The sequence below is a fragment of the Symphalangus syndactylus genome, chromosome 10, assembly GCF_028878055.3.
Source record: "Symphalangus syndactylus isolate Jambi chromosome 10, NHGRI_mSymSyn1-v2.1_pri, whole genome shotgun sequence".
NCBI classification, from domain to species: Eukaryota; Metazoa; Chordata; class Mammalia; order Primates; family Hylobatidae; genus Symphalangus; species Symphalangus syndactylus.
The window spans coordinates 122,450,274-122,469,942 of NC_072432.2; the positions used below are offsets into that span (position 1 = coordinate 122,450,274).

The following is a 19,669-nucleotide window of genomic DNA, read 5'->3' on the forward strand; positions in this document are numbered from 1 at the left end:
TACAGCCTCTTGAAAGTATTCATCAAAATAAAAAAGTAGACACCTCTCCTTTGCTATGGTTTGAATGCTTGTGTCTGTCCAAAATCCGTGTTGGAACCTAAGACCCAATGTGATAGTATCAAGGGGTGGAGCCTTTTGGAGGTGAATAGGCCATGAGGGCTCTGACCTTGTGAATGAAATTTGTGCCCCTATAAAAGAGGCTTCAGAGAGCTGCCTGCCCCTTCTATCTCTTTTGCTGTCTGACGACACAGAGTTTACCCCTTCCACCATGTGAGAACATAGCAAGAAGGTGCCATCTTGGAAGCAGACAGCAGCCCTCAAGTCTTACCTGCCAGTGCCTTGATCTAGGACTTCCCAGCCTCCAGAACTGTGAGAAATACTTTTCTGTTATTCATAAATTACCCAATGTCTCAGTCTGTTTTGTGCTGCTATAGCAAAATGCCACTGTTGGGGTGAGTTGTAAACATTAGAAGTTTATCTCTCACAGTTCTGAAGGCTGGGAAGTTCAAGATCAAGGCACTGGCAGTTTTGGTGTCTGGTGAAGGCTTGGTCTTTGCTTCCAAGATGGTGCCTGGAGCATTGCATCTTCCCGAATGGAGAAACACTGTCCCTCACATGGCAGAAGAGTGAAAGAGCCCACTGTTGAAAGTCCTTTTACTAAGGTATTAGGCCAAGTCAGTGGCTCATGTCTGTAATCCCTGCATTTTGAGAGGCTGAGGTGGGAGGTTTGCTTGAGCCCAGGAGTTAGAGACCAGCCTGGGCAACATAGCAAGACTCTGTAAAAATAAAATAAAATAAAATAAAATAAAATAATTAGCCATTCATGATGGTGAGCACCTGTAGTCCCAGCTACTTGGGAGGCTGAGGTGTGAGGATTGATTGAGCCCAAGATATTGAGACTGAAATGAGCCATGATCATATCACTGCACTCCAGCCTAGGCAACACAGCAAGACCCTGCCTCAAAAAAAAAAAAAAAATTAAACCCACCCATGAGGATGGAGCCTTAGTGTCTTAATCACCTCTTAAAGGCTCCATCTCCCAATACAATTATATTGGCGATATATTTCAACATGAGTTTTGGAGGGGGATAAACAGTCAAACCAGTCTCAGGTATTTTGTTATAGAAGTACATATGGACTAAGACACCTTTGATCCAGCAATTTTACTTCAGAAAATTTATTTTATAGAAATAAATTATACACATCTCCAAGGATAACTGTACAAAAGATATGTATTGCAGCATTCCGTGTAATAACAAAAAACTCAAAATAACTTAAATGTCTATTAATAAAAGATAGGTTAAATAGATATGATTCATATATAGAATGGGATAGCCATGCAGCTATTAAAAAATATAAAAAGGAGACTCTGTAGATACTGACATGGAGAGTTGTCCAAGACAGAGTTTTGATTGAAAACAGTACGATGGGCTGGGTGCGGTGGCTCACGCCTGTAATCTCAACACTTTGGGAGGCCGATGCAGGCAGATCACCTGATGTCAGCAGTTCCAGACCTGCCTGGCTAACATGGTGAAACCCCGTCTGTACTAAAAATACAAAAATTAGCCAGGTATGGTGGTATGTGCCTGTAGTCCCAGCTACTCAGGAGGCTGAGGCAGCAGAATTGCTTGAACCCGGGAGGCGGAGGTTTCAGTGAGCTGAGATTGTGCCACTGCATACCAGCCTGGGTGACAGAGCCAGACTCTGTCTCAAAAAAAAAAAAAAAAAAAAAGAAAGGAAAAGAAAAAAAGGAAAGAAAAAAGAAAAGAAAACAGTAGGATGCCCACTCTATGTGTTTAGTGTGATTACATTTTTTTGATATGTTGGTGGGGAGTTCTTGTATATTCTTAGAAAATAAAATCACACACCCCAATCTCTTAACAGTGTCTACCTTAGGGGTCTGAACTGTCTGCATTTGGGTGGGGTTATTGGAAAATATTGGACTTTTATTTTATTTTATTTATTTATTTATTTTTAAGATGGAGTCTCGCTCTCTCACCCGGGCTGGAGTGCAGTGGCATGATCTTGGCTCACTGCAACCTCTGCCTCCCGGGTTTAAGCGATTCTCCTGCCTCAGCCTACCAAGTAGCTGGGACTATAGGAGCCTGCCACCATGGCCAGCTAATTTTTGTATTTTTAATAGAGACAGGGTTTCACCATATTGGCCAGGCTGGTTCGAACTCCTGGCCTGTGATCCGTCCACCCACCTTGGCCTCCCAAAGTGCTGGGATTATAGGAGTGAGCCACTGTGCCCGGCCTTAATTTTAATTTTTATATATTTCTATACTCTTCAGTTTTTTTAAACAATAAACATTTATTTGTTACTATTATTTTTACTTATAAAAAATTCTTTTTAGAGACAGCTGGAGTGCAGTGATGTAATCATAGCTCACTGTAGCCACAAACTCCTGGGCTCAAGTGATCTTCCCACCTCAGCCTCCCAAGGAGCTGGGACCACAGGTGGGTGCTACTATGCCCAGCAGCATTTATTTTTTATTTTTTGGCACATACACAGTCCCCTCAATCCTCAGAGGAGGAAGAGCTAGACTTGGCCTCTGCTCCCCTGCTTTCTCATCATAGAACGTAGGACAGTGTCAGGGCTGAGTCAATGGAAAAGAAATGTGTTAAATCGAAAGCATTAAGGTGACATCACCTTGTCGAAAGCCCTCAGGGACATCTTTGACATCACTGACAGACAGGTCCATTCCAGAGTGCATGGGATTTGATTTGTGAACTAGAGGCTCGATGGGTCTGAGTTCACAGGTAGGCAAAAATGCTGCTCTTCTGAACGAGAAAACACTGAAAACAGCACGCAGCCCACGCGTCACCCAGTTTTAAATATCTCTTGGTGGGATCATTTCTGAGCCCCACTGTCTTGTGGCAAACCGCGTTTTCCATGGTGCCCAACAAGGTTTTACATGCCTGCTTGTTTTTTATGATTTACTTCTTCTATGGCTGTATTTGTGCAAATCATACACAGTGGTTGACAGAGAGATGAAGGGACTCTCCTTTCTGTGAGTGGTTGAGAAACTGTCTACAAACCCTTTCCTGGGTGGGTAAACTTGATGTTGCCTGACCTCACAAATGTTAAGAAAAATAAGATTACATCACAGTACTATCCAGGCCCCAATAATGCTGGATCTTTCCACCCTGTCAACTGTAGAACCCCAAGAGCTTTTCAAGGTTAGTCTTCTCCTTCCTGTAGAATGCCTGGGAGTTCCCTGGAGGTCTCTTTAATGTAGACGATGATCTTTGGCAGCCTCTTGTCCCACCACTCTGTGTTGGCCTGTGGGGTATATGCCCCTTGGGATTCTCTTGCCACTCTGGCCAGAACCACAGCTTGCTGCTTGTAGGGCTGCTCTCCCCAGGCACCTGTGGCCTCCTCAGTGGGGCTGCCTCTCCCACCACGGATGCAGACATACTTACAATATTTTTCCCTAGTGTGCTTCTAACTAGATGGAACTCAATGGGTAATAGAGGATATCATGGTACAGAATGCCACCTACTTGGCATTCACACCTACGGAATGACCCTCCACCATACTTGTGAAGCACTGAAAGGACCCTCCAGTGGCAATGTGAAAGACTATTGGGTAAGACAAGTGAGGAAAAAAGCAATAATGAAAGAGAAGGAATGTAGCTGAAGACTAAGAGGGGGCAGCAGGTAAATTGCTAAGGGAATGATGAAATAATTTTAAGGTGAGTGGGTTAAAGATTTCACTGTTTCAGTCTTCAACCGGAGGCTGAATGAGTATCTCTGAGGGATTCCATGGCGAGAGGTTTTACAGAGTAAATCTTTCATATTTGGGAAAAATACTTACTAGAGTATTTACTAGTACTTACTAGATACTTTGGAAATCCCTACACATACAGATACCATTATAACAGAATTTAATGTTAGAAATTTGGGTCAGAAGAAAAATATTAGGGCCCCAGTGAAGTATGTGAGTTGGACGTTTAGCAAGGCCAACTCTTTAGCCAACTTACCTGCTCCTTCACCACTGGCTCAAAACTTGGATTCAAACTTGTACTTCCTCAAAATTACAAGAGTATGTCATGGATTTTGAGATTGTGTCAACAGCTGCAACTAACATCACGCATCAGAGTGCTAAGGATCTATTATACAGTGCAAGGAGTTGTGTTGGGCCATGTCTAGGAGCTCTCCCAATTTGGGATTATCACAATGAAGTGTGACATTATTTTCCATCATACTTCGTTGACCTAAGCAATTTACCCACAAACGCTAGTTCTTCAGTTCACATCCTGAACAAGTCCTGTCAGCCTGGGAATCCCTCTAGATGAGGCTGTTTCTTTAAAACTGTTCTCAGCCTTCTCCTGGGCTTCAGCCAGGCCTTGATGGCCAGGGATGGATTCTGCATTTTTCTATGCATATAGAACTTCTTTGTTCCTTCTTTCTGACTTATTTTCCTCCCAAATAAAGGGCAGGGGAAAGGAGATTATCAAAGAAAGTCTGGCAAGTGGAATGCAAGTTATCCAGTTGTACTATTCAATGGGAAAATCTGGCTGTAAGCCTAGGAACTTAAAATGATGTTTCTAGATTTCAAAATATAATCTCCAAATGCTTCCATTTTGTGAAGGGTCAGTCCCCAGCCTCCATGCATAAAAGATAGACGAGAAGGACCAGGCAGGTGGACAGTCATGATCGTGGGTACAGGGAAGAGTGAGGGCTTTTAGAAAGTGGTGTGGCTATAGTTCAGAGTCCTCACCCACGTGGGGTCGGGAGCTGTGGGTTTTCCTGTTGTGCTGCCTCTGAGCACTGTAATCTTGGGCATATCAGTTCGTTTCTTTTCACAACTGAGTATCATCAATGTAAAGATAAGAAATTAGGCTGGGCATGGTGGCCTCATGCCTGTAATCCCAGCACTTTGGGAGGCCCAGGCGGGTGGATCACCTGAGGTCGGGAGTTTGAGACCAGCTTGAACAACGTGGAGAAACCCCGTCACTACTAAAAATACAAAAAATTAGTCGGACATGGTGGCACATCCCAGCTGTAATCCCAGCTACTCAGGAGGCTGAGGCAGGAGAATCGCTTGAACCCGGGAGGTGGAGGACAGCTGAGATTGTGCCATTGCACTCCAGCTTGGGCAACAAGAGTAAGACTTTGTCTCAAAAAAAAAAAAAATTAGACCAGATGTTCTAGAAGATTCCTTCCATCTCTATCAGCCATGGATCTATGATTGTGATTACCACCCCTTCTCAGGAGCAGATTATAGAATGATGGATTTAAGTCAAACCTACTAGTTGGTAGAGGTGAATAAATCCCATTGAATTTATCAATGAATAATTGGCCCAAATGTAATCAGCTATTTGTCTTTTCTTATAAAACAATGTACACTGGATTTTTGGTTTTAACGTTAGTAAGAATGTAAAAAATATTTTAATTCACTTTTCAAAGTGCTTTCACTGGTATAAATTTTTAAGGTACTCCCATCACAAAGAGGGAGTTAAAAATGTGTGCCTAGGCCGGGCATGGTGGCTCACACCTGTAATCCCAGCACTTTGGGAGGCTGAGGCAGGCGGATCATGAGTTCAGGTGATTGAGACCATTCTGGCTAACACGGTGAAACCCCGTCTCTATTAAAAAATACAAAAAATTAGCCAGGCGTGGTGGCGAGTGCCTGTAGTCCCAGCTACTCGGGAGGCTGAGGCAGGAGAATGGCATGAACCTGGGAGGCGTAGCTTGCAGTGAGCCAAGATTGCGCCACTGTACTCTAGCCTGGGCGACAGAGCGAGACTCTGTCTCAAAAAAAAAAAAAAAAAATGTGTGTCTAAAAGGCTGAACTCAGTCCCAAATTCTCACCACAGTCTCCCTTATCTGGGCAATAGAGAGATGCAAGAAGTATTCTTTCTGGTATGATATATTCTTTGCTGGCAGCAGGCAGGTGCTGTGGTGTGTCCCTGGCCATCTTGGTCCCACAGGCCAGCTTTGTGGGATGAGAGATGGACCTTGGTGATTTCTTCCTCTAAGACATTGCAGACCTACTCCACTGCTTCTCATTTCTAGACAAAAGCACTGTCTTGTAGCAGCACCTGGAAGCCACTACAGTGGGATGGCCTTTGGTCCCTTTTGAGAGTAACAATTTTTTGTGGAAAATGTATTTTAGGAAACCTTGTGTCTGGGTTAGGTGGAATCATTAGCAATGATTCCATCACATGCTACATTCTCTTCTCTGCCAATGGCTTTTTGATCAGTGGCCTCTGTATGATAGTTTATGAGATATTTAATAGGCTACATGGGCCCATTCATTGTGTGGATAGCTTGCTCCTGCAGCAAACTGCAGGCCCTACATCTAGCATACAGGGCAGACCAAGCACTCCCTTGGGCATTCTGAAGGTTAGAGGCCACCTTATACTCTGCCTGAGACAGTGGCTTTCTTTCTTGTGATGATAACGTTTTTATTCCACTGAATCCAGGTACATGGAGAAATTTCAGAATAATCAACTTATTTGCTTTTGTTTTTCTTATAAAAGTGTTGCACAGACTGAATGCACTAATTTAGGAAGATTGCGTAGATCAAATCTTGGTAGAAGTAAGCACTCACATTTTAACTATTATTATTGTTATCATAGACTGTTTGGCACCAGTGAGCTGCAAGTTGCAATGCAACTCAGTCTGAAGAGAAGGCCCAGATACCCTCTAGTCTAACCTCTCACTTTGCAAATGGGTGAACTGAGGTCCAGGAAGGAGGCAAGGCTTGCCCAAGATCACAGAATTCACTAGTAACATAAATAGAACTAAAAATTCGGTGAAAAATATTTACTTAGATATGTATCTTTGAAGCCAGCCAGCATTTTCCAGCATTTTTTGAGATAATGAAGTGGCAGGATAATCCTGGGTCCCCTAGAGAAATTTTGGAAAGGTTCTCCTATATAATAAAGTCACTTAAAAATGAAGAATCCATTGCATTTTAGCCAACTGACCTGTGAGGTCCCTCCACAGAACTCCAAGGAGCCCCCACTTATTCTGGCCGTGGGTTCCTTCAGAGGTGGCTAGGCCAGAGCCGTGTCTTGGGATTCCGTACAACTGCCACTGCTGGGAGAGATGGAAGTTCTCCATGTTTATGGGAAGCCGAATTCCTCCAATAATAGAAGAGAAAGAAACAAAGTTTGTTGGAATTTTTCATGAATTCTTCCTTTTTAAGTGACTGTATTTTATAGAAGGCATTTGTATTTAGTTTGCTAGGACTGCTGCAGCAAAGAACCGTAGACTAAGTGACTTAAAAGACAGAAACACATTGCTTCACAGTTTTGGAGGCTGGAAGTCCAAGATCAAGATGTCGGCAGGGTTGGTTCTTTCTGAGGGCAGTGAGGGAGAATCTCTTTCAGACCCCTCCCCTGCCTTGTTGTGTTTTCTGGCCACATTTGATCTTCCTTTGGTTATAGAAGTAATACCCCAATCTCTGACTTCAGCTTCATGTAGTGTTTTCCCTGTATGTGTGTCTGTCTCCAAATTTCTCCCTTTTATAAGAACACTTGTCATGTTTGATTAGGGCCCCCTCTAATGACCACATTTTAACTTGATTATCTCTTTAAAGATGCTATCTTCAAATAAGATCACATTCTGAGGTACTGTGGGTTAGGACGGCAACATATGAATTTCTGGAGAACACGACTCACCCCCATAACAACATTGAATAATTTAGACAAGTAAGGATTGTGTCTGCTTCATTTACCATCGCATGCCAAGCATCTAGCACAAAGCATGTCACATATTGGGCTCTCAAATATTTGTTGAATTAATAAACACATAGTTATCCTTATCTAATTATACTTTGTGTTTTTCAGATTGGCTTTTCATGAGGTGTTAATTTTCCCTCAAAGATGCAGGTTATCCTTGGTGATGTGGGAATTGGAAGACTGCACTCAGTAATCCCCCATCCTCAGGGTAGCTAATTTCATGTCAGCATCTTCTCACACAAGCACTTTAAATTGTACTATTTCCAAGTGGTAAAACTGACTGACAATGACTTTTGTCTGTCCTGTCTGGAGCCTGGTGGTGGGTACGTTGAGCAATGAATTGATCTGAAAGCAGTGGCAGTAGGAAGAAGAAAAGCTCCTGAATAGCAGAGTTGGCAGATGCCTTCCCTGGAAATCCTTTTTTGCCTTTGACTTCTGATGATACCAGGGTAGGATGACACAGGAGCATCTGCATGGTGCTGGCCATGGGAATGCTGCCTGGGCAGATGGGGAAGTTCTCACAAACATCTTTGCAACTGGGGAAAAGCCAGTTCTTACCTATCTGTGTCCCATCTGCAGGAATAGTAATGCCTTACAAAATTAAACCTGGACTCAGAGGCGCAAGTAGTAAATCCTGTTTCAGTCCTTTATATTTCCTATTAAAGTTGTCCATGCACATAAACAACAGATGGAAGAGATTAACGAGACATATTATATTCAAGTACAATAAATTGGTCTGAAATGTGGATGTCATGCTCTTATTGGGCAGAGTGTAAGTTCGGCTTAAATGCAAGACTTTGTTGTAGTGTGCTATGAGACTGCCTGGGTATTTGGGGCAAGAGGACCCAAGTCAGGAACTGAACCCATTTTAGACACCTGTACCCTTTCCAAAAAATAAGAGCACCCAGATCATGCCCCTCGAGCTGTGTTAAGAACGAATGACTATGATAAAAGCAAAAGAGCCCATGACCCAGGATCTGGTCACTTGTTTATTTCCATGTATTTTGCTCTGTTATGTTTTGAAGTGGGTGAACTGGCCTGTGCAAGTGTGCCTATGTGGCCATCTGGGCAAAAACTGGAGAACAGATTTCAGGCCCCCAGTTCTTCTGTTTGATTGGAAATTAGCTTCCTCCTTGGACTTCAATTTGCAATGTTTAATGGAATAGAAATGATTGGGAGCTCGTTGTTGACTGTTCGTGTTAGAGAGAAGCTGTACTTAGTGCTACACTTCAGCCCTTTGCCCATTTATTGGTTCACTGGCACTTAGACACAGCATTCTGGGGTTCAGACCAAGACCAAGACTCTGATGAGTCTGAAAGAACACAAGACAACTGAATTAGCTATGGGGCTGTTTTACCTTCCAGCCCCAAGAAGTCAGCCCAAGGTCAGCCCATGTCAGAGGATATGGTTCAGGGCTCAGAGGGCAGCCAGGGCATCTGGACCCTTTGAGAAAGGCCTGTGCATTTTTAGGTCAGTGTCTACCTCAGTGAACAGAGAAGTTAATCTTTTCATGATGAATTTGTATCGCCAGAGGTGCCCTACAACAAGGATGAGGCTGGGACCCGGACAGCATTTATATCTCTTCTGAACTTACACCCTTTATGGAACACTCTCCAGGACAATGTTCCACGAGCTGCTGGCATGTCCCACTGCTTGTAAAATTTCAGAAGGTCTTTGACTCCAGGCTAAACATCGCAGGTGCATTCTGTTTCTTTTCTGATCTAGTTTGCGTTCTCTGACAGATCTCGGCCAATGTTTACTGGTAGACATCTGTTTATCTGTGTCCAAGTAGGCAGCCAGCACTTCATATAGCATCTGGCTAAGACAGCTTAGAGTGGAGGTCCTATTCCCACCACTTTGATGCTACATTTCTATTAATACCCTTTAAGATCATTATAAGTTTAAACACTTTTATTAAGAAATTTTGTAACATACAGAAAAGTACAAAAAACAATATAACAAACACTTATGTACCCATTCCCACCTCCGTCAAAAGCCTTTTATTTATATTTATATTTATTTTCTTATTTGAGGCAGAGTCTCTCTGTTGCCCAGGCTGGAGTGCAGAGGCATGGTCTCGGCTCACTTCAACCTCAGCCTCCCAGGTTCAAGCAATTCTCTTGCCTCAGCCTGCAGAGTAGCTGGGATTACAGGCATGTGCCACCACACCTGGCTAATTTTTTTTTTTTAATTTTTTTTATTTTTAGTAGAGATGGGGTTTCGCCATGTTGGCCTGGCTGGCCTCGAACTCCTGACCTCAATTGATCCATCAGCCTTGGCCTCCCAAATTGCTGGTATTACAGGTGTGAGCCACTGCACCCGGCCAAAAGCCTTATTATTCTTGCCATAAAATCTCAGTGACACACCTGTTATGTGTTCAGAACCCCTCATATCCCAAACCTTCTCTCTTGCTCCTTCCTCCTTTCCTGGCCCTCCTCCCCAGAGGTACCCATTATCCCAAATTTGGTATTTTTCAGTCTCATACTTTTTTTTATACTATTACTATATTTGTATATCTCTTTAAAAAATACAGCATTGTTCCACACATTTTTTAATTTTATATACATGTTACAATTCCTTCCATAACTTGCTTTCTTATCTAATCTTTGTTCTTGGAGATTTCTCTATGTTGTTTCATTTTTTACTATAGTATAGTATTCCATTTTATAAATACATCATAATTTATTTATCCACTCTCCATTTGATTGATATTTCTACTGTTTCTTTCCTTTCTTGCCTTTTACAAAGTACTGCAATAAATATTCTAGTACCAGCTGGGCACAGTGGCTCATGCCTGTAATCCCAGCACTTTGGGAGGCTGAGGTGGGCAGATCACTTGAGATCAGGAGTTCGAGACCAGCCTGGCCAACATGTGAAACCCTGTCTCTATCAAAAGTACAAAAATTAGCTGGGTGTGGTGGTGCACAGCTATAATCTCAGCTACTTGAGAGGCTGAGGCAGGAGAATCGCTAGGACCCGGGAGGAGACGGAGGTTGCAGTGAGCCGAGATCATGCCACTGCCCTCCAATCTGGGTGACACGGTGAGACTCCATCTCAAAAACAAACACAAACAAACAAACTAACAAAAAAGTAGGCCTGGCCCAGTGGCTCACACCTGTAATCCCAGTACTTTGGGAGGCTGAGGCAGGTGGATCACCTGAGGTGGAGAGTTCGAGGCCAGCCTGACCAACATGGAAAAACCCCGTCTCTACTAAAAATACAAAATTAGCCAGGCGTGGTGGCACATGCCTGTAATACCAGCTACTCAGGATGCTGAGACAGGAGAATCGCTTGAACCTGGGAGGCAGATATTACGGTGAGCCAAGATCTCACCACTGCACTCCAGCCTGGACAACAAGAGTGAAACTCCATATCAAAAAAAAAAAAAAGTATATATATATATATACTATATATATGTATATAGTATATATATATATATACTAGTACCTGTCTTCTAGCATACAAACGGAAGATTTATTTTCTATCATGTGCTCTTAGAAGTAGAATTTCCGGGTCTACTGCTGCCTAGTGTTCGTAGCTCCCCTTACATATGCGAGGTCTCCTTTCTCCACGTCCTTACCTATCCATGGTGTTGCCACACCAACATTTTTTCACCAGTCTGATGGTGTCCGTTGCTTTAATTTGCATTTCCCTAATTATCAGGGCTGCTGAGTGCGTCTTCCACATGCTTATTTTCAGTTTCCCTTTTCTGTGGTTTGTCTCTTTCTATACTTTGATGCCTTTTCTATGGACCTTAGTCTTTTTCTTATTCGTTTGTAGAAATCCTTTTAAAATTTTGGACATCACCCTTTATTAAAGTGCTATAAGTATCATTTCCCAGACTGCACATTGTCTAACTGTTTATGTGTCTTTCAGTGAACAAAAGATTTCTATTTTAATGTCATAAAATACACTTTAATGATTTCCCCTCTTTCTTTCTTTCTTTTTTCTAAGGGAAATATTCTTACTCTCCAGAGGTTATAAATGTTATTCTATATTTTCTTCATTAAGTTTTATAGGTCCCTCGACCTTAATTTGGGTTTTTAATTAACCTGGAATTGATTTTTGTGTGTGGTATGATGTAGGAATCTAATTTTCTTGTATTTTTCATAAAGATCACCAATTGCCCCAGAACATTTTTTGCATAATGCCATTTCCCCATACTGATCCAATTCCACTTGTAAGAGCAAGGCAGGGGATGATGGTAGTGGGGCCCACGGAAGACTGAAGAGGGGCCACGCTACAAGAATGATCATCTAGGGAAATGTAGTTTATGGTAGAAATGTGCCAAAGTAGGAGCGTGTGGGGGAATAAATATCTTGACATCCGTCTTCTCCAGGCTTCCTTTTTTTTTTTTTTTTTTTTCTGTTATTTCCCACTGGTCAAACCCCAAAGAAGTTAAAACCAGAGGGCAAGGGTGCCTTGGTGATGTGGCCTGTAGGGATAGGCCTCCCCAGGGCTCAGAGCAGGGCAGTGAAGGGCAGAGAAGGGATTCCAGTGAGAGTGCAAATGGAAGGTGGCCCACACAGCACTGACCTCATTTAATGTGTCCTTCTCCCAGAGATGCACCACCTGTTTAATTATAGTTTTACCACCTACATATGTATTGAGTATGTTTTGCAGATCAGTTCTGAAATATTGGGGAGCCAGCCCAAATCTTGCTGTGCAAAGAAAGAGCAATAGTTCCACGGCCAGAGAAGAAATGCTGAATAGGGTCTGCAAGTCATGCTGTGGCTTTAGATTTCTTGAGAGTGTATAAGAGCCCCGTCTGGAGAAAGAAATCCTTGGCTACCAAGCTTCTATAGCTAAAAGTAGGAGATTAAAAAGGAGGTCGGAAGCACTGAGAGAATGAGGGAGGCTGGTCATCACTTGACTTCACCATGGAGTGACCTCAGTGAGCTGTTTATTGGGGAAACCCCTGATGCCAGTCTCTTTAGGTCTTTCCTCCTGGGCTATCAGTTTCCATGGAGGAAAGTCTTATGATCTCCTGTCTCAATCAAGTTGCATATGACACATGACCTCCCTGTTTGGAGCAGGACACCTGTATCTTCAGCTGTGTCTGGTGGCCCCCAGTGTAGAGGTCCTTTGCCAGGATGAGAGAGGGTGGTCATATGCAGTGTGGAGTACCAGGGGGACTCTATGGATTTACTGTTTCTCAAGCAGCTTTCACCAAATCCTGCTTCATGTAGTACCCCCTTCCTTTCCAATCCGGAAGTATTTGGTACTGCCAGCGTCTTAGCCCTATAGAGTTGCCACCATGTCAACCAGGTTTGTTCCCAGTTCTTCCCACTGCAGGTTTAGGATGTGCCTGTCACAGGTCTGCAGAGTCAGTTATGATTCCGCCACCTGGATTCCAGCTTCCATCTCTTATTGTTGTCTCCTCCTCTGTCCTTTCTGTTGTGCTTGTGCCTTTCTGTCTAAAAAAAAAAAAGGCCAGGTGCCGTGGCTCCCACCTGTAATCCCAGCACTTTGGGAGGCCAAAGTGTGCAGATCACCTGAGGTCAGGAGTTTGAAACCAGCCTGACCAACATGGTGAAACTCCGCCTCTACTAAAAATACAAAGAAAAAACAAACAAACAAACAAAAAACCAGGCAGAGTGGCACAGGCTTATAATCCCAGCTACTTGGGAGGCTGAGGCAGAGAATTGCTTAAACCAGGAGGCAGAGGTTTCAGTGAGCCGAGATTGCACCACTGCACTCCAGCTTGGGCAACAAAAGCGAAACTCCATCTGTCTCAAACAAACAAACACAAAAAACTGATGAGGTCTCACTATATTGCCCAGGCTGGTCTTGAACTACTGGGTTCAAGGCATCATTCTGCCTCACCCTGCAGAGTAACGGGGATTACAAGTGCAAGTCACCACACCTGGGCTTTCTGTCCTTTTAAGAAATCCTTTTGGCTGAGGCAGGAGGATGGCTTGAGCCTGGAAGGTAGACTGCAGTAAGCCATGATCATGCCTCTGCGCTCCAGCCTGGGCCAAAGAGCAAGACCCTGTCTGGAAAAAAAAAAAAATCCTTTTACTACAGTTTTATAAAGTGAAGTTTCTGGAGGGAGAGAAACTAGATGTGTGTGTTTAAACAGCCTAATGCAGAGTCCTTTCTTCCATTTTCTCTAAATTTATTAGCTTTGAGAGATGAATGATTTATTAACTTATTTTCTTTCTTTTTTTTTTTTTTTTTGAGATGGAGTCTTACTCTGTCACACAGGCTGGAGTGCAGTGGCACGATATCGGCTCACGGCAACCTCCGCCTCCCAGGTTCAAGCGATTCTCCTGCCTCAGCCTCCCGAGGAGTTGGGATTACAGGCACCCACCACCACGCCTGGCTAATTTTTGTATATTTAGTAGAGATGGGGTCACCATTTTAGCCAGGCTGATCTTGAGCTCCTGACCTCGAGATCCACCCACTTCAGCCTCCCAAAGTGGTGGGATTACAGGCGTGAGCTACTGCGCCCAGCTTATTAACCAATTTTCTTTTTTTTTTTTTTTTTTTTGAGACGGAGTCTCGCTCTGTTGCCCAGGCTGGAGTTCAGTGGCACAATCTTGGCTCACTGCAAGCTCTGCCTCCCGGGTTCACACCATTCTCCTGCCTCAGCCTCTCCGAGTAGCTGGGACTACAGGCGCCCGCCACCACGCCCGGCTAATTTTTTTTGTATTTTTAGTAGAGACGGGGTTTCACTGTGGTCTCGATCTCCTGTCCTCGTGATCCGCCCGCCTCGGCCTCCCAAAGTGCTGGGATTACAAGCGTGAGCCACCGCGCCCGGCCTAACTTATTTTCAATCTTTCTTGCTTTTTAAATAAGTGTATTCGGTTATCAATTTCCCACTAAACAGTCATTCCACAAATTTTGATATTTAGTATTTCCAGTATTGGCAAGTTCCAAATATCTAACCATTTCCACCATGATCCTACTTAAGTTCATGAGTTACTTAGAAGTGAATTTTTAAGTTTCCAAACATATTGTAAAACAATCTTTTTATTATTGATTTCTGGTCAACACATGGTTAGGGAATGTGGTCTGTATGGCATGGATTCTTTGAAATGTATTGAGATGTCTTCAATCTCCTAAGGACTTGCATCAGTTTTTATGTATGTTCTATGTGTGTCTGAAAAGGATGTAGAGTCTGCATTTGTTGGTGAAAGATTCTATATTTGTCTATCAGATGGGACTTGATTTTACTGTTCTAATCTTTTGCGTCTATCAGATGGGACTTGATTTTATTGTTCTAATCTTCTGCCGTTACTAATTTTTTTTATTGGCACAATCAGTTTCTTCTCTGTGATTATTTTTGATTTTGTTTTGTGTATTTGAGACTTTGTTGTTACATATATACATATTTATGACTGGTAGATTTCCTTTTTTCCTTCAACTTTTAAGTTCCAGAGGTACATGTGCGGGATGTGCAGGTTTGTTTACATAGGTAAACGTGTGCCACGGTGGTTTCCTGCACAGATCATCCCATCACCTAGGTATTAAGCCCAGCATCCGTTAGCTATTATTCCTGTTACTCTTTCTCCTCCCCCCACCCCTCCAACGACAGGCCCCAGTGTGTGCTGTTCCCCTTCCATGTGTCCATGTGTTCCCATTGTTCAGCTCCCACTTATAAGTGAGAACATGCAGTGTTTGGTTTTCTGTTCCTGCATTAGTTTGCTGAGGATAATGGCTTCCAGCTCCATCTGTGTCCCTGTAAAGGACATGGTCTCAATCCTTTTTATGGCTGAATAGTATTCCATGGGTATATGTACCACATTTTGTTTATTCTATGACTGGTAAATTTTTTCCATTAAGTTTTATATAATGTCATTCTTTGTCCCTGTTGATGCTTTTCCTTTACTTTTAACTTTGTCTGATTTAAATGTCACTCCCAGAACTCTGTTGCTTTCTACTAGGTTTCTCATAGAATATATTTTCCACTCATTTATTTCTAATTTCAGTCTCGCTCTGCATGTGTATGTGTGTTTTACATGTCTCTTGTAAGCAGCATAGAGCTGCATTTTAACAAAACTTAAATTTTATTTATTTTTGAAATATGTGATCCCTGATATATTATCAAATTCTAAGTATACTGAAGAGTAAACAGTGAATGATCTCTCTCTCTTCTCTTTTTCCCAACTCCCCAGTCTTTCTCTCCAGAGGTAGCCAATATTAACAGTTTCTTGCTGCAAATAATCATTGTGAATATAAGTAAATATATTCTGTATATTCATTCCTTTTATGGTGGCAGTATAGGCACTGCTAAGTACTTTGTTTTTTCATTTCTTAACAATTTAACTGTGAATAAAGAGCTTCCTCATTCTTTTCAATGACTGCATATTAGTTTATGCATGTTTCCTTATCTATTTAACCTATCTCCCATCAGAGGACTTTTAGGTGGTTTCCAATGTTTTACTTTTACAAACAATGCTGTAACGAATAATCTTACACAAACATTATTTAAACGTGTGCAAGTATATCTATAGGAGAAATTTCTACAAATGGAATTGCTGAGACAAATGACTTCTGCTTTTGTAATTCTAATAGATATATAGAGATTGACTAATTTTCTGGCATCCAGTCTTGCCAGTTTACACTCCCACCAGCAAAGGCTGTCCTAATTCATACTCCTACTTGCTGGTTTTCTCACTTCCTTGCCATAGCAGCCAGGGGCCAGTCAAGAAAAGGAGACATCTCTGGGGATTTTGAACAGAGGGGGACATAAAACGGGAAATGAGTACCCAGGTGATGGGAGAGCTGGAGAGGTTAACATGGGATAGTGAGGCAGCCCAGGGCAAAGGCAACAGCAGGAGCTGCTATCCCCAGAACTAGAGAACCACTTGGCAACGTCATAGGGTCCAGGTGCCGGGGCCATTGACGAAGCCAGGACCCCAGCAGGCCTGCCTGGCAGGAGCTGGTGATGGAGTGAGGGGCTGTCAGGAGGGAGTGGAGGAGAAGTAGCTGCTGATGGAGATGCCTCCTGAAACAAAGTGGAGGGGAGGAGTGCCCTGGCCTCTACCCTCTTGTTTTTTACCAGTGTCTCCCATTCCTGCAAACCACCTGAATTCAGCTTGGGAAATAAATGCATTTTCCCATGATGCAGACCAGAGTGGAGAAGGATGGAGAATGGATCTGGGAACAGCAACAACAACAAATCAAAAATAAAAAGTATGGCTCCATCTATTCTTTTTTTTTTTTTTTTTTTCAGACAGAGTTGCCCAGGCTGGAGTGCAATGGTGTGATCTCAGCTTACTGCAACCTCCGCCTCCCATGTTCAAGTGATTCTCCTGCCTCAGCCTCCTGAGTAGCTGGGATTACAGGCACCCGCCACCATGCCTGGCTAATTTTGTATTTTTAGTAGAGATGGGGTTTCACCAGGTTGGCCAGGCTGGTCTCGAACTCCTGACCTCAGGTGATCCACCCACCTCGGCCTCTGAAAGTGCTGGGATTACAGGAATGAGCCACCGCCCCTGGCCTGGCACCATCTAATCTTGTTGCTCTCAGCTTCATATTTAACTGCCAGACAACAACGACTCGGCGCTTCTACCTAACAGAATGTAACTGTACTTTGTACCAACTCTGAGACTTTAGCCCAGACCCCAAAAGGAGATGAGTAAAGTCCCGCTCTCACTATGTGCACCTTGATAGCCAGGGTCTCAGGTGTGGACGTCGTTCTTCCAGTTGTAAACGTAATTACTGCGGACATCTCTCATGCAAAACTGTGAGAGAATGAGAAAGAAAAAGAAAAATATGGGTTAATACATGCCTACAAAAGCAGGCATAGCTGTTCAGTCCCCATGTCTGCCACTGGCCATGAGGTCGAAGTTGACATTTATTGCTCTCTTCTTCCACTGCTCATTGCATAATCCCTTTTTTTTTTTTTTTTTTTAATTTATTGAATCTTATTTATTTATTTTATTTTATTTTATTTTATTTTTTTTTTATTATTTTTTTTTTTTATTATACTTTAGGGTTTTAGGGTACATGTGCACAATGTGCAGGTTTGTTACATATGTATCCATGTGCCATGTTGATTTCCCGCACCCATTAATTCGTCATTTAGCATTAGGTGTATCTCCTAATGCTGTCCCTCCCCCCTCCCCCCACCCCACAACAGTCCCTGGAGCGTGATGTTCCCCTTCCTGTGTCCATGAGTTCTCATTGTTCAATTCCCACCTATGAGTGAGAACATGCGGTGTTTGGTTTTTTGTCCTTGTGATAGTTTACTGAGAATGATGTTTTCCAGTTTCATCCATGTCCCTACAAAGGACACGAACTCATCATTTTTTATGGCTGCATAGTATTCCATGGTGTATATGTGCCACATTTTCTTAATCCAGTCTATCGTTGTTGGACATTTGGGTTGGTTCCAACTCTTTGCTATTGTGAATAGTGCCGCAATAAACATACGTGTGCATGTGTCTTTATAGCAGCATGATTTATAGTCCTTTGGGTATATACCCAGTAATGGGATGGCTGGGTCAAATGGTATTTCTAGTTCGAGATCCCTGAGGAATCGCCACACTGACTTCCACAATGGTTGAACTAGTTTACAGTCCCACCAACAGTGTAAAAGTGTTCCTATTTCTCCACATCCTCTCCAGCACCTGTTGTTTCCTGATTTTTTAATGATGGCCATTCTAACTGGTGTGAGATGGTATCTCACTGTGGTTTTGATTTGCATTTCTCTGATGGCCAGTGATGAGGAGCATTTCTTCATGTGTTTTTTGGCTGCATAAATGTCTTCTTTTGAGAAGTGTCTGTTCATGTCCTCTGCCCACTTTTTGATGGGGTTGTTTGTTTTTTTCTTGTAAATTTGTTTGAGTTCATTGTAGATTCTGGATATTAGCCCTTTGTCAGATGAGTAGGTTGCAAAAATTTTCTCCCATTGTGTAGGTTGCCTGTTCACTCTGATGATAGTTTCTTTTGCTGTGCAGAAGCTCTTTAGTTTAATGAGATCCCATTTGTCGATTTTGGCTTTTGTTGCCATTGCTTTTGGTGTTTTAGACATGAAGTCCTTGCCCACGCCTATGTCCTGAATGGTATTGCCTAGGTTTTCTTGTAGGATTTTAATGGTTTTAGGTCTAACATATAAGTCTTTAATCCATCTTGAATTAATTTTTGTATAAGGTGTAAGGAAGGGATCCAGTTGCAGCTTTCTCCATATGGCTAGCCAGTTTTCCCAGCACCATTTATTAAATAGGGAATCCTTTCCCCATTTCTTGTTTTTGTCAGGTTTGTCAAAGATCAGATAGTTGTAGCTATGCGACCCCATTGTCTCAGCCCAAAATCTCCTTAAGCTGATTAGCAACTTCAGCAAAGTCTCAGGATACAAAATTAATGTACAAAAATCACAAGCATTCTTGTACACCAATAACAGACAAACAGAGAGCCAAATCATGAGTGAACTCCCATTCACAATTGCTTCAAAGAGAATAAAATACCTAGGAATCCAACTTACAAGGGATGTGAAGGACCTCTTCAAGGAGAACTACAAACCACTGCTCAATGAAATAAAAGAGGATACAAACAAATGGAAGAACATTCCATGCTCATGGGTTGGAAGAATCAATATCGTGAAAATGGCCATACTGCCCAAGGTAATTTATAGATTCAATGCCATCCCCATCAAGCTACCAATGACTTTCTTCACAGAATTGGAAAAAACTACTTTAAAGTTCACATGGAACCAAAAAAGAGCCCGCATCGCCAAGTCAATCCTAAGCCAAAAGAACAAAGCTGGAGGCATCACGCTACCTGACTTTAAACTATACTACAAGGCTACAGTAACCAAAACAGCATGGTACTGGTACCACAACAGAGACATAGATCAATGGAACAGAACAGAGCCCTCAGAAATGATGCATAATCCCTTTGACCTCTGCCAGCACTTGGCTGTTTGGAAATAGTTACCTGGAGGAGTGATTCAAGTCTTTATTCCCAAAGGGTCTGGTTTCTTAATAGTCCTGTTTTTTATTCGATTTCCCCTTCAGGTCTGC

General features: G+C 42.6%; 1 long non-coding RNA gene across 1 annotated transcript in view; it reads left to right on the forward strand.

Annotated features, from left to right (window-relative positions):
• Window positions 1-242: 242 nt before the first annotated feature.
• Window positions 243-19,669, forward strand: part of LOC134731604 (uncharacterized) — a 72,426-nt gene continuing 52,999 nt past the window's right edge. Inside the window, exon 1 of the long non-coding RNA XR_010114020.1 lies at window positions 243-369. This is a non-coding gene — a long non-coding RNA (uncharacterized lncRNA). The remainder of the gene's footprint in view (window positions 370-19,669) is intronic.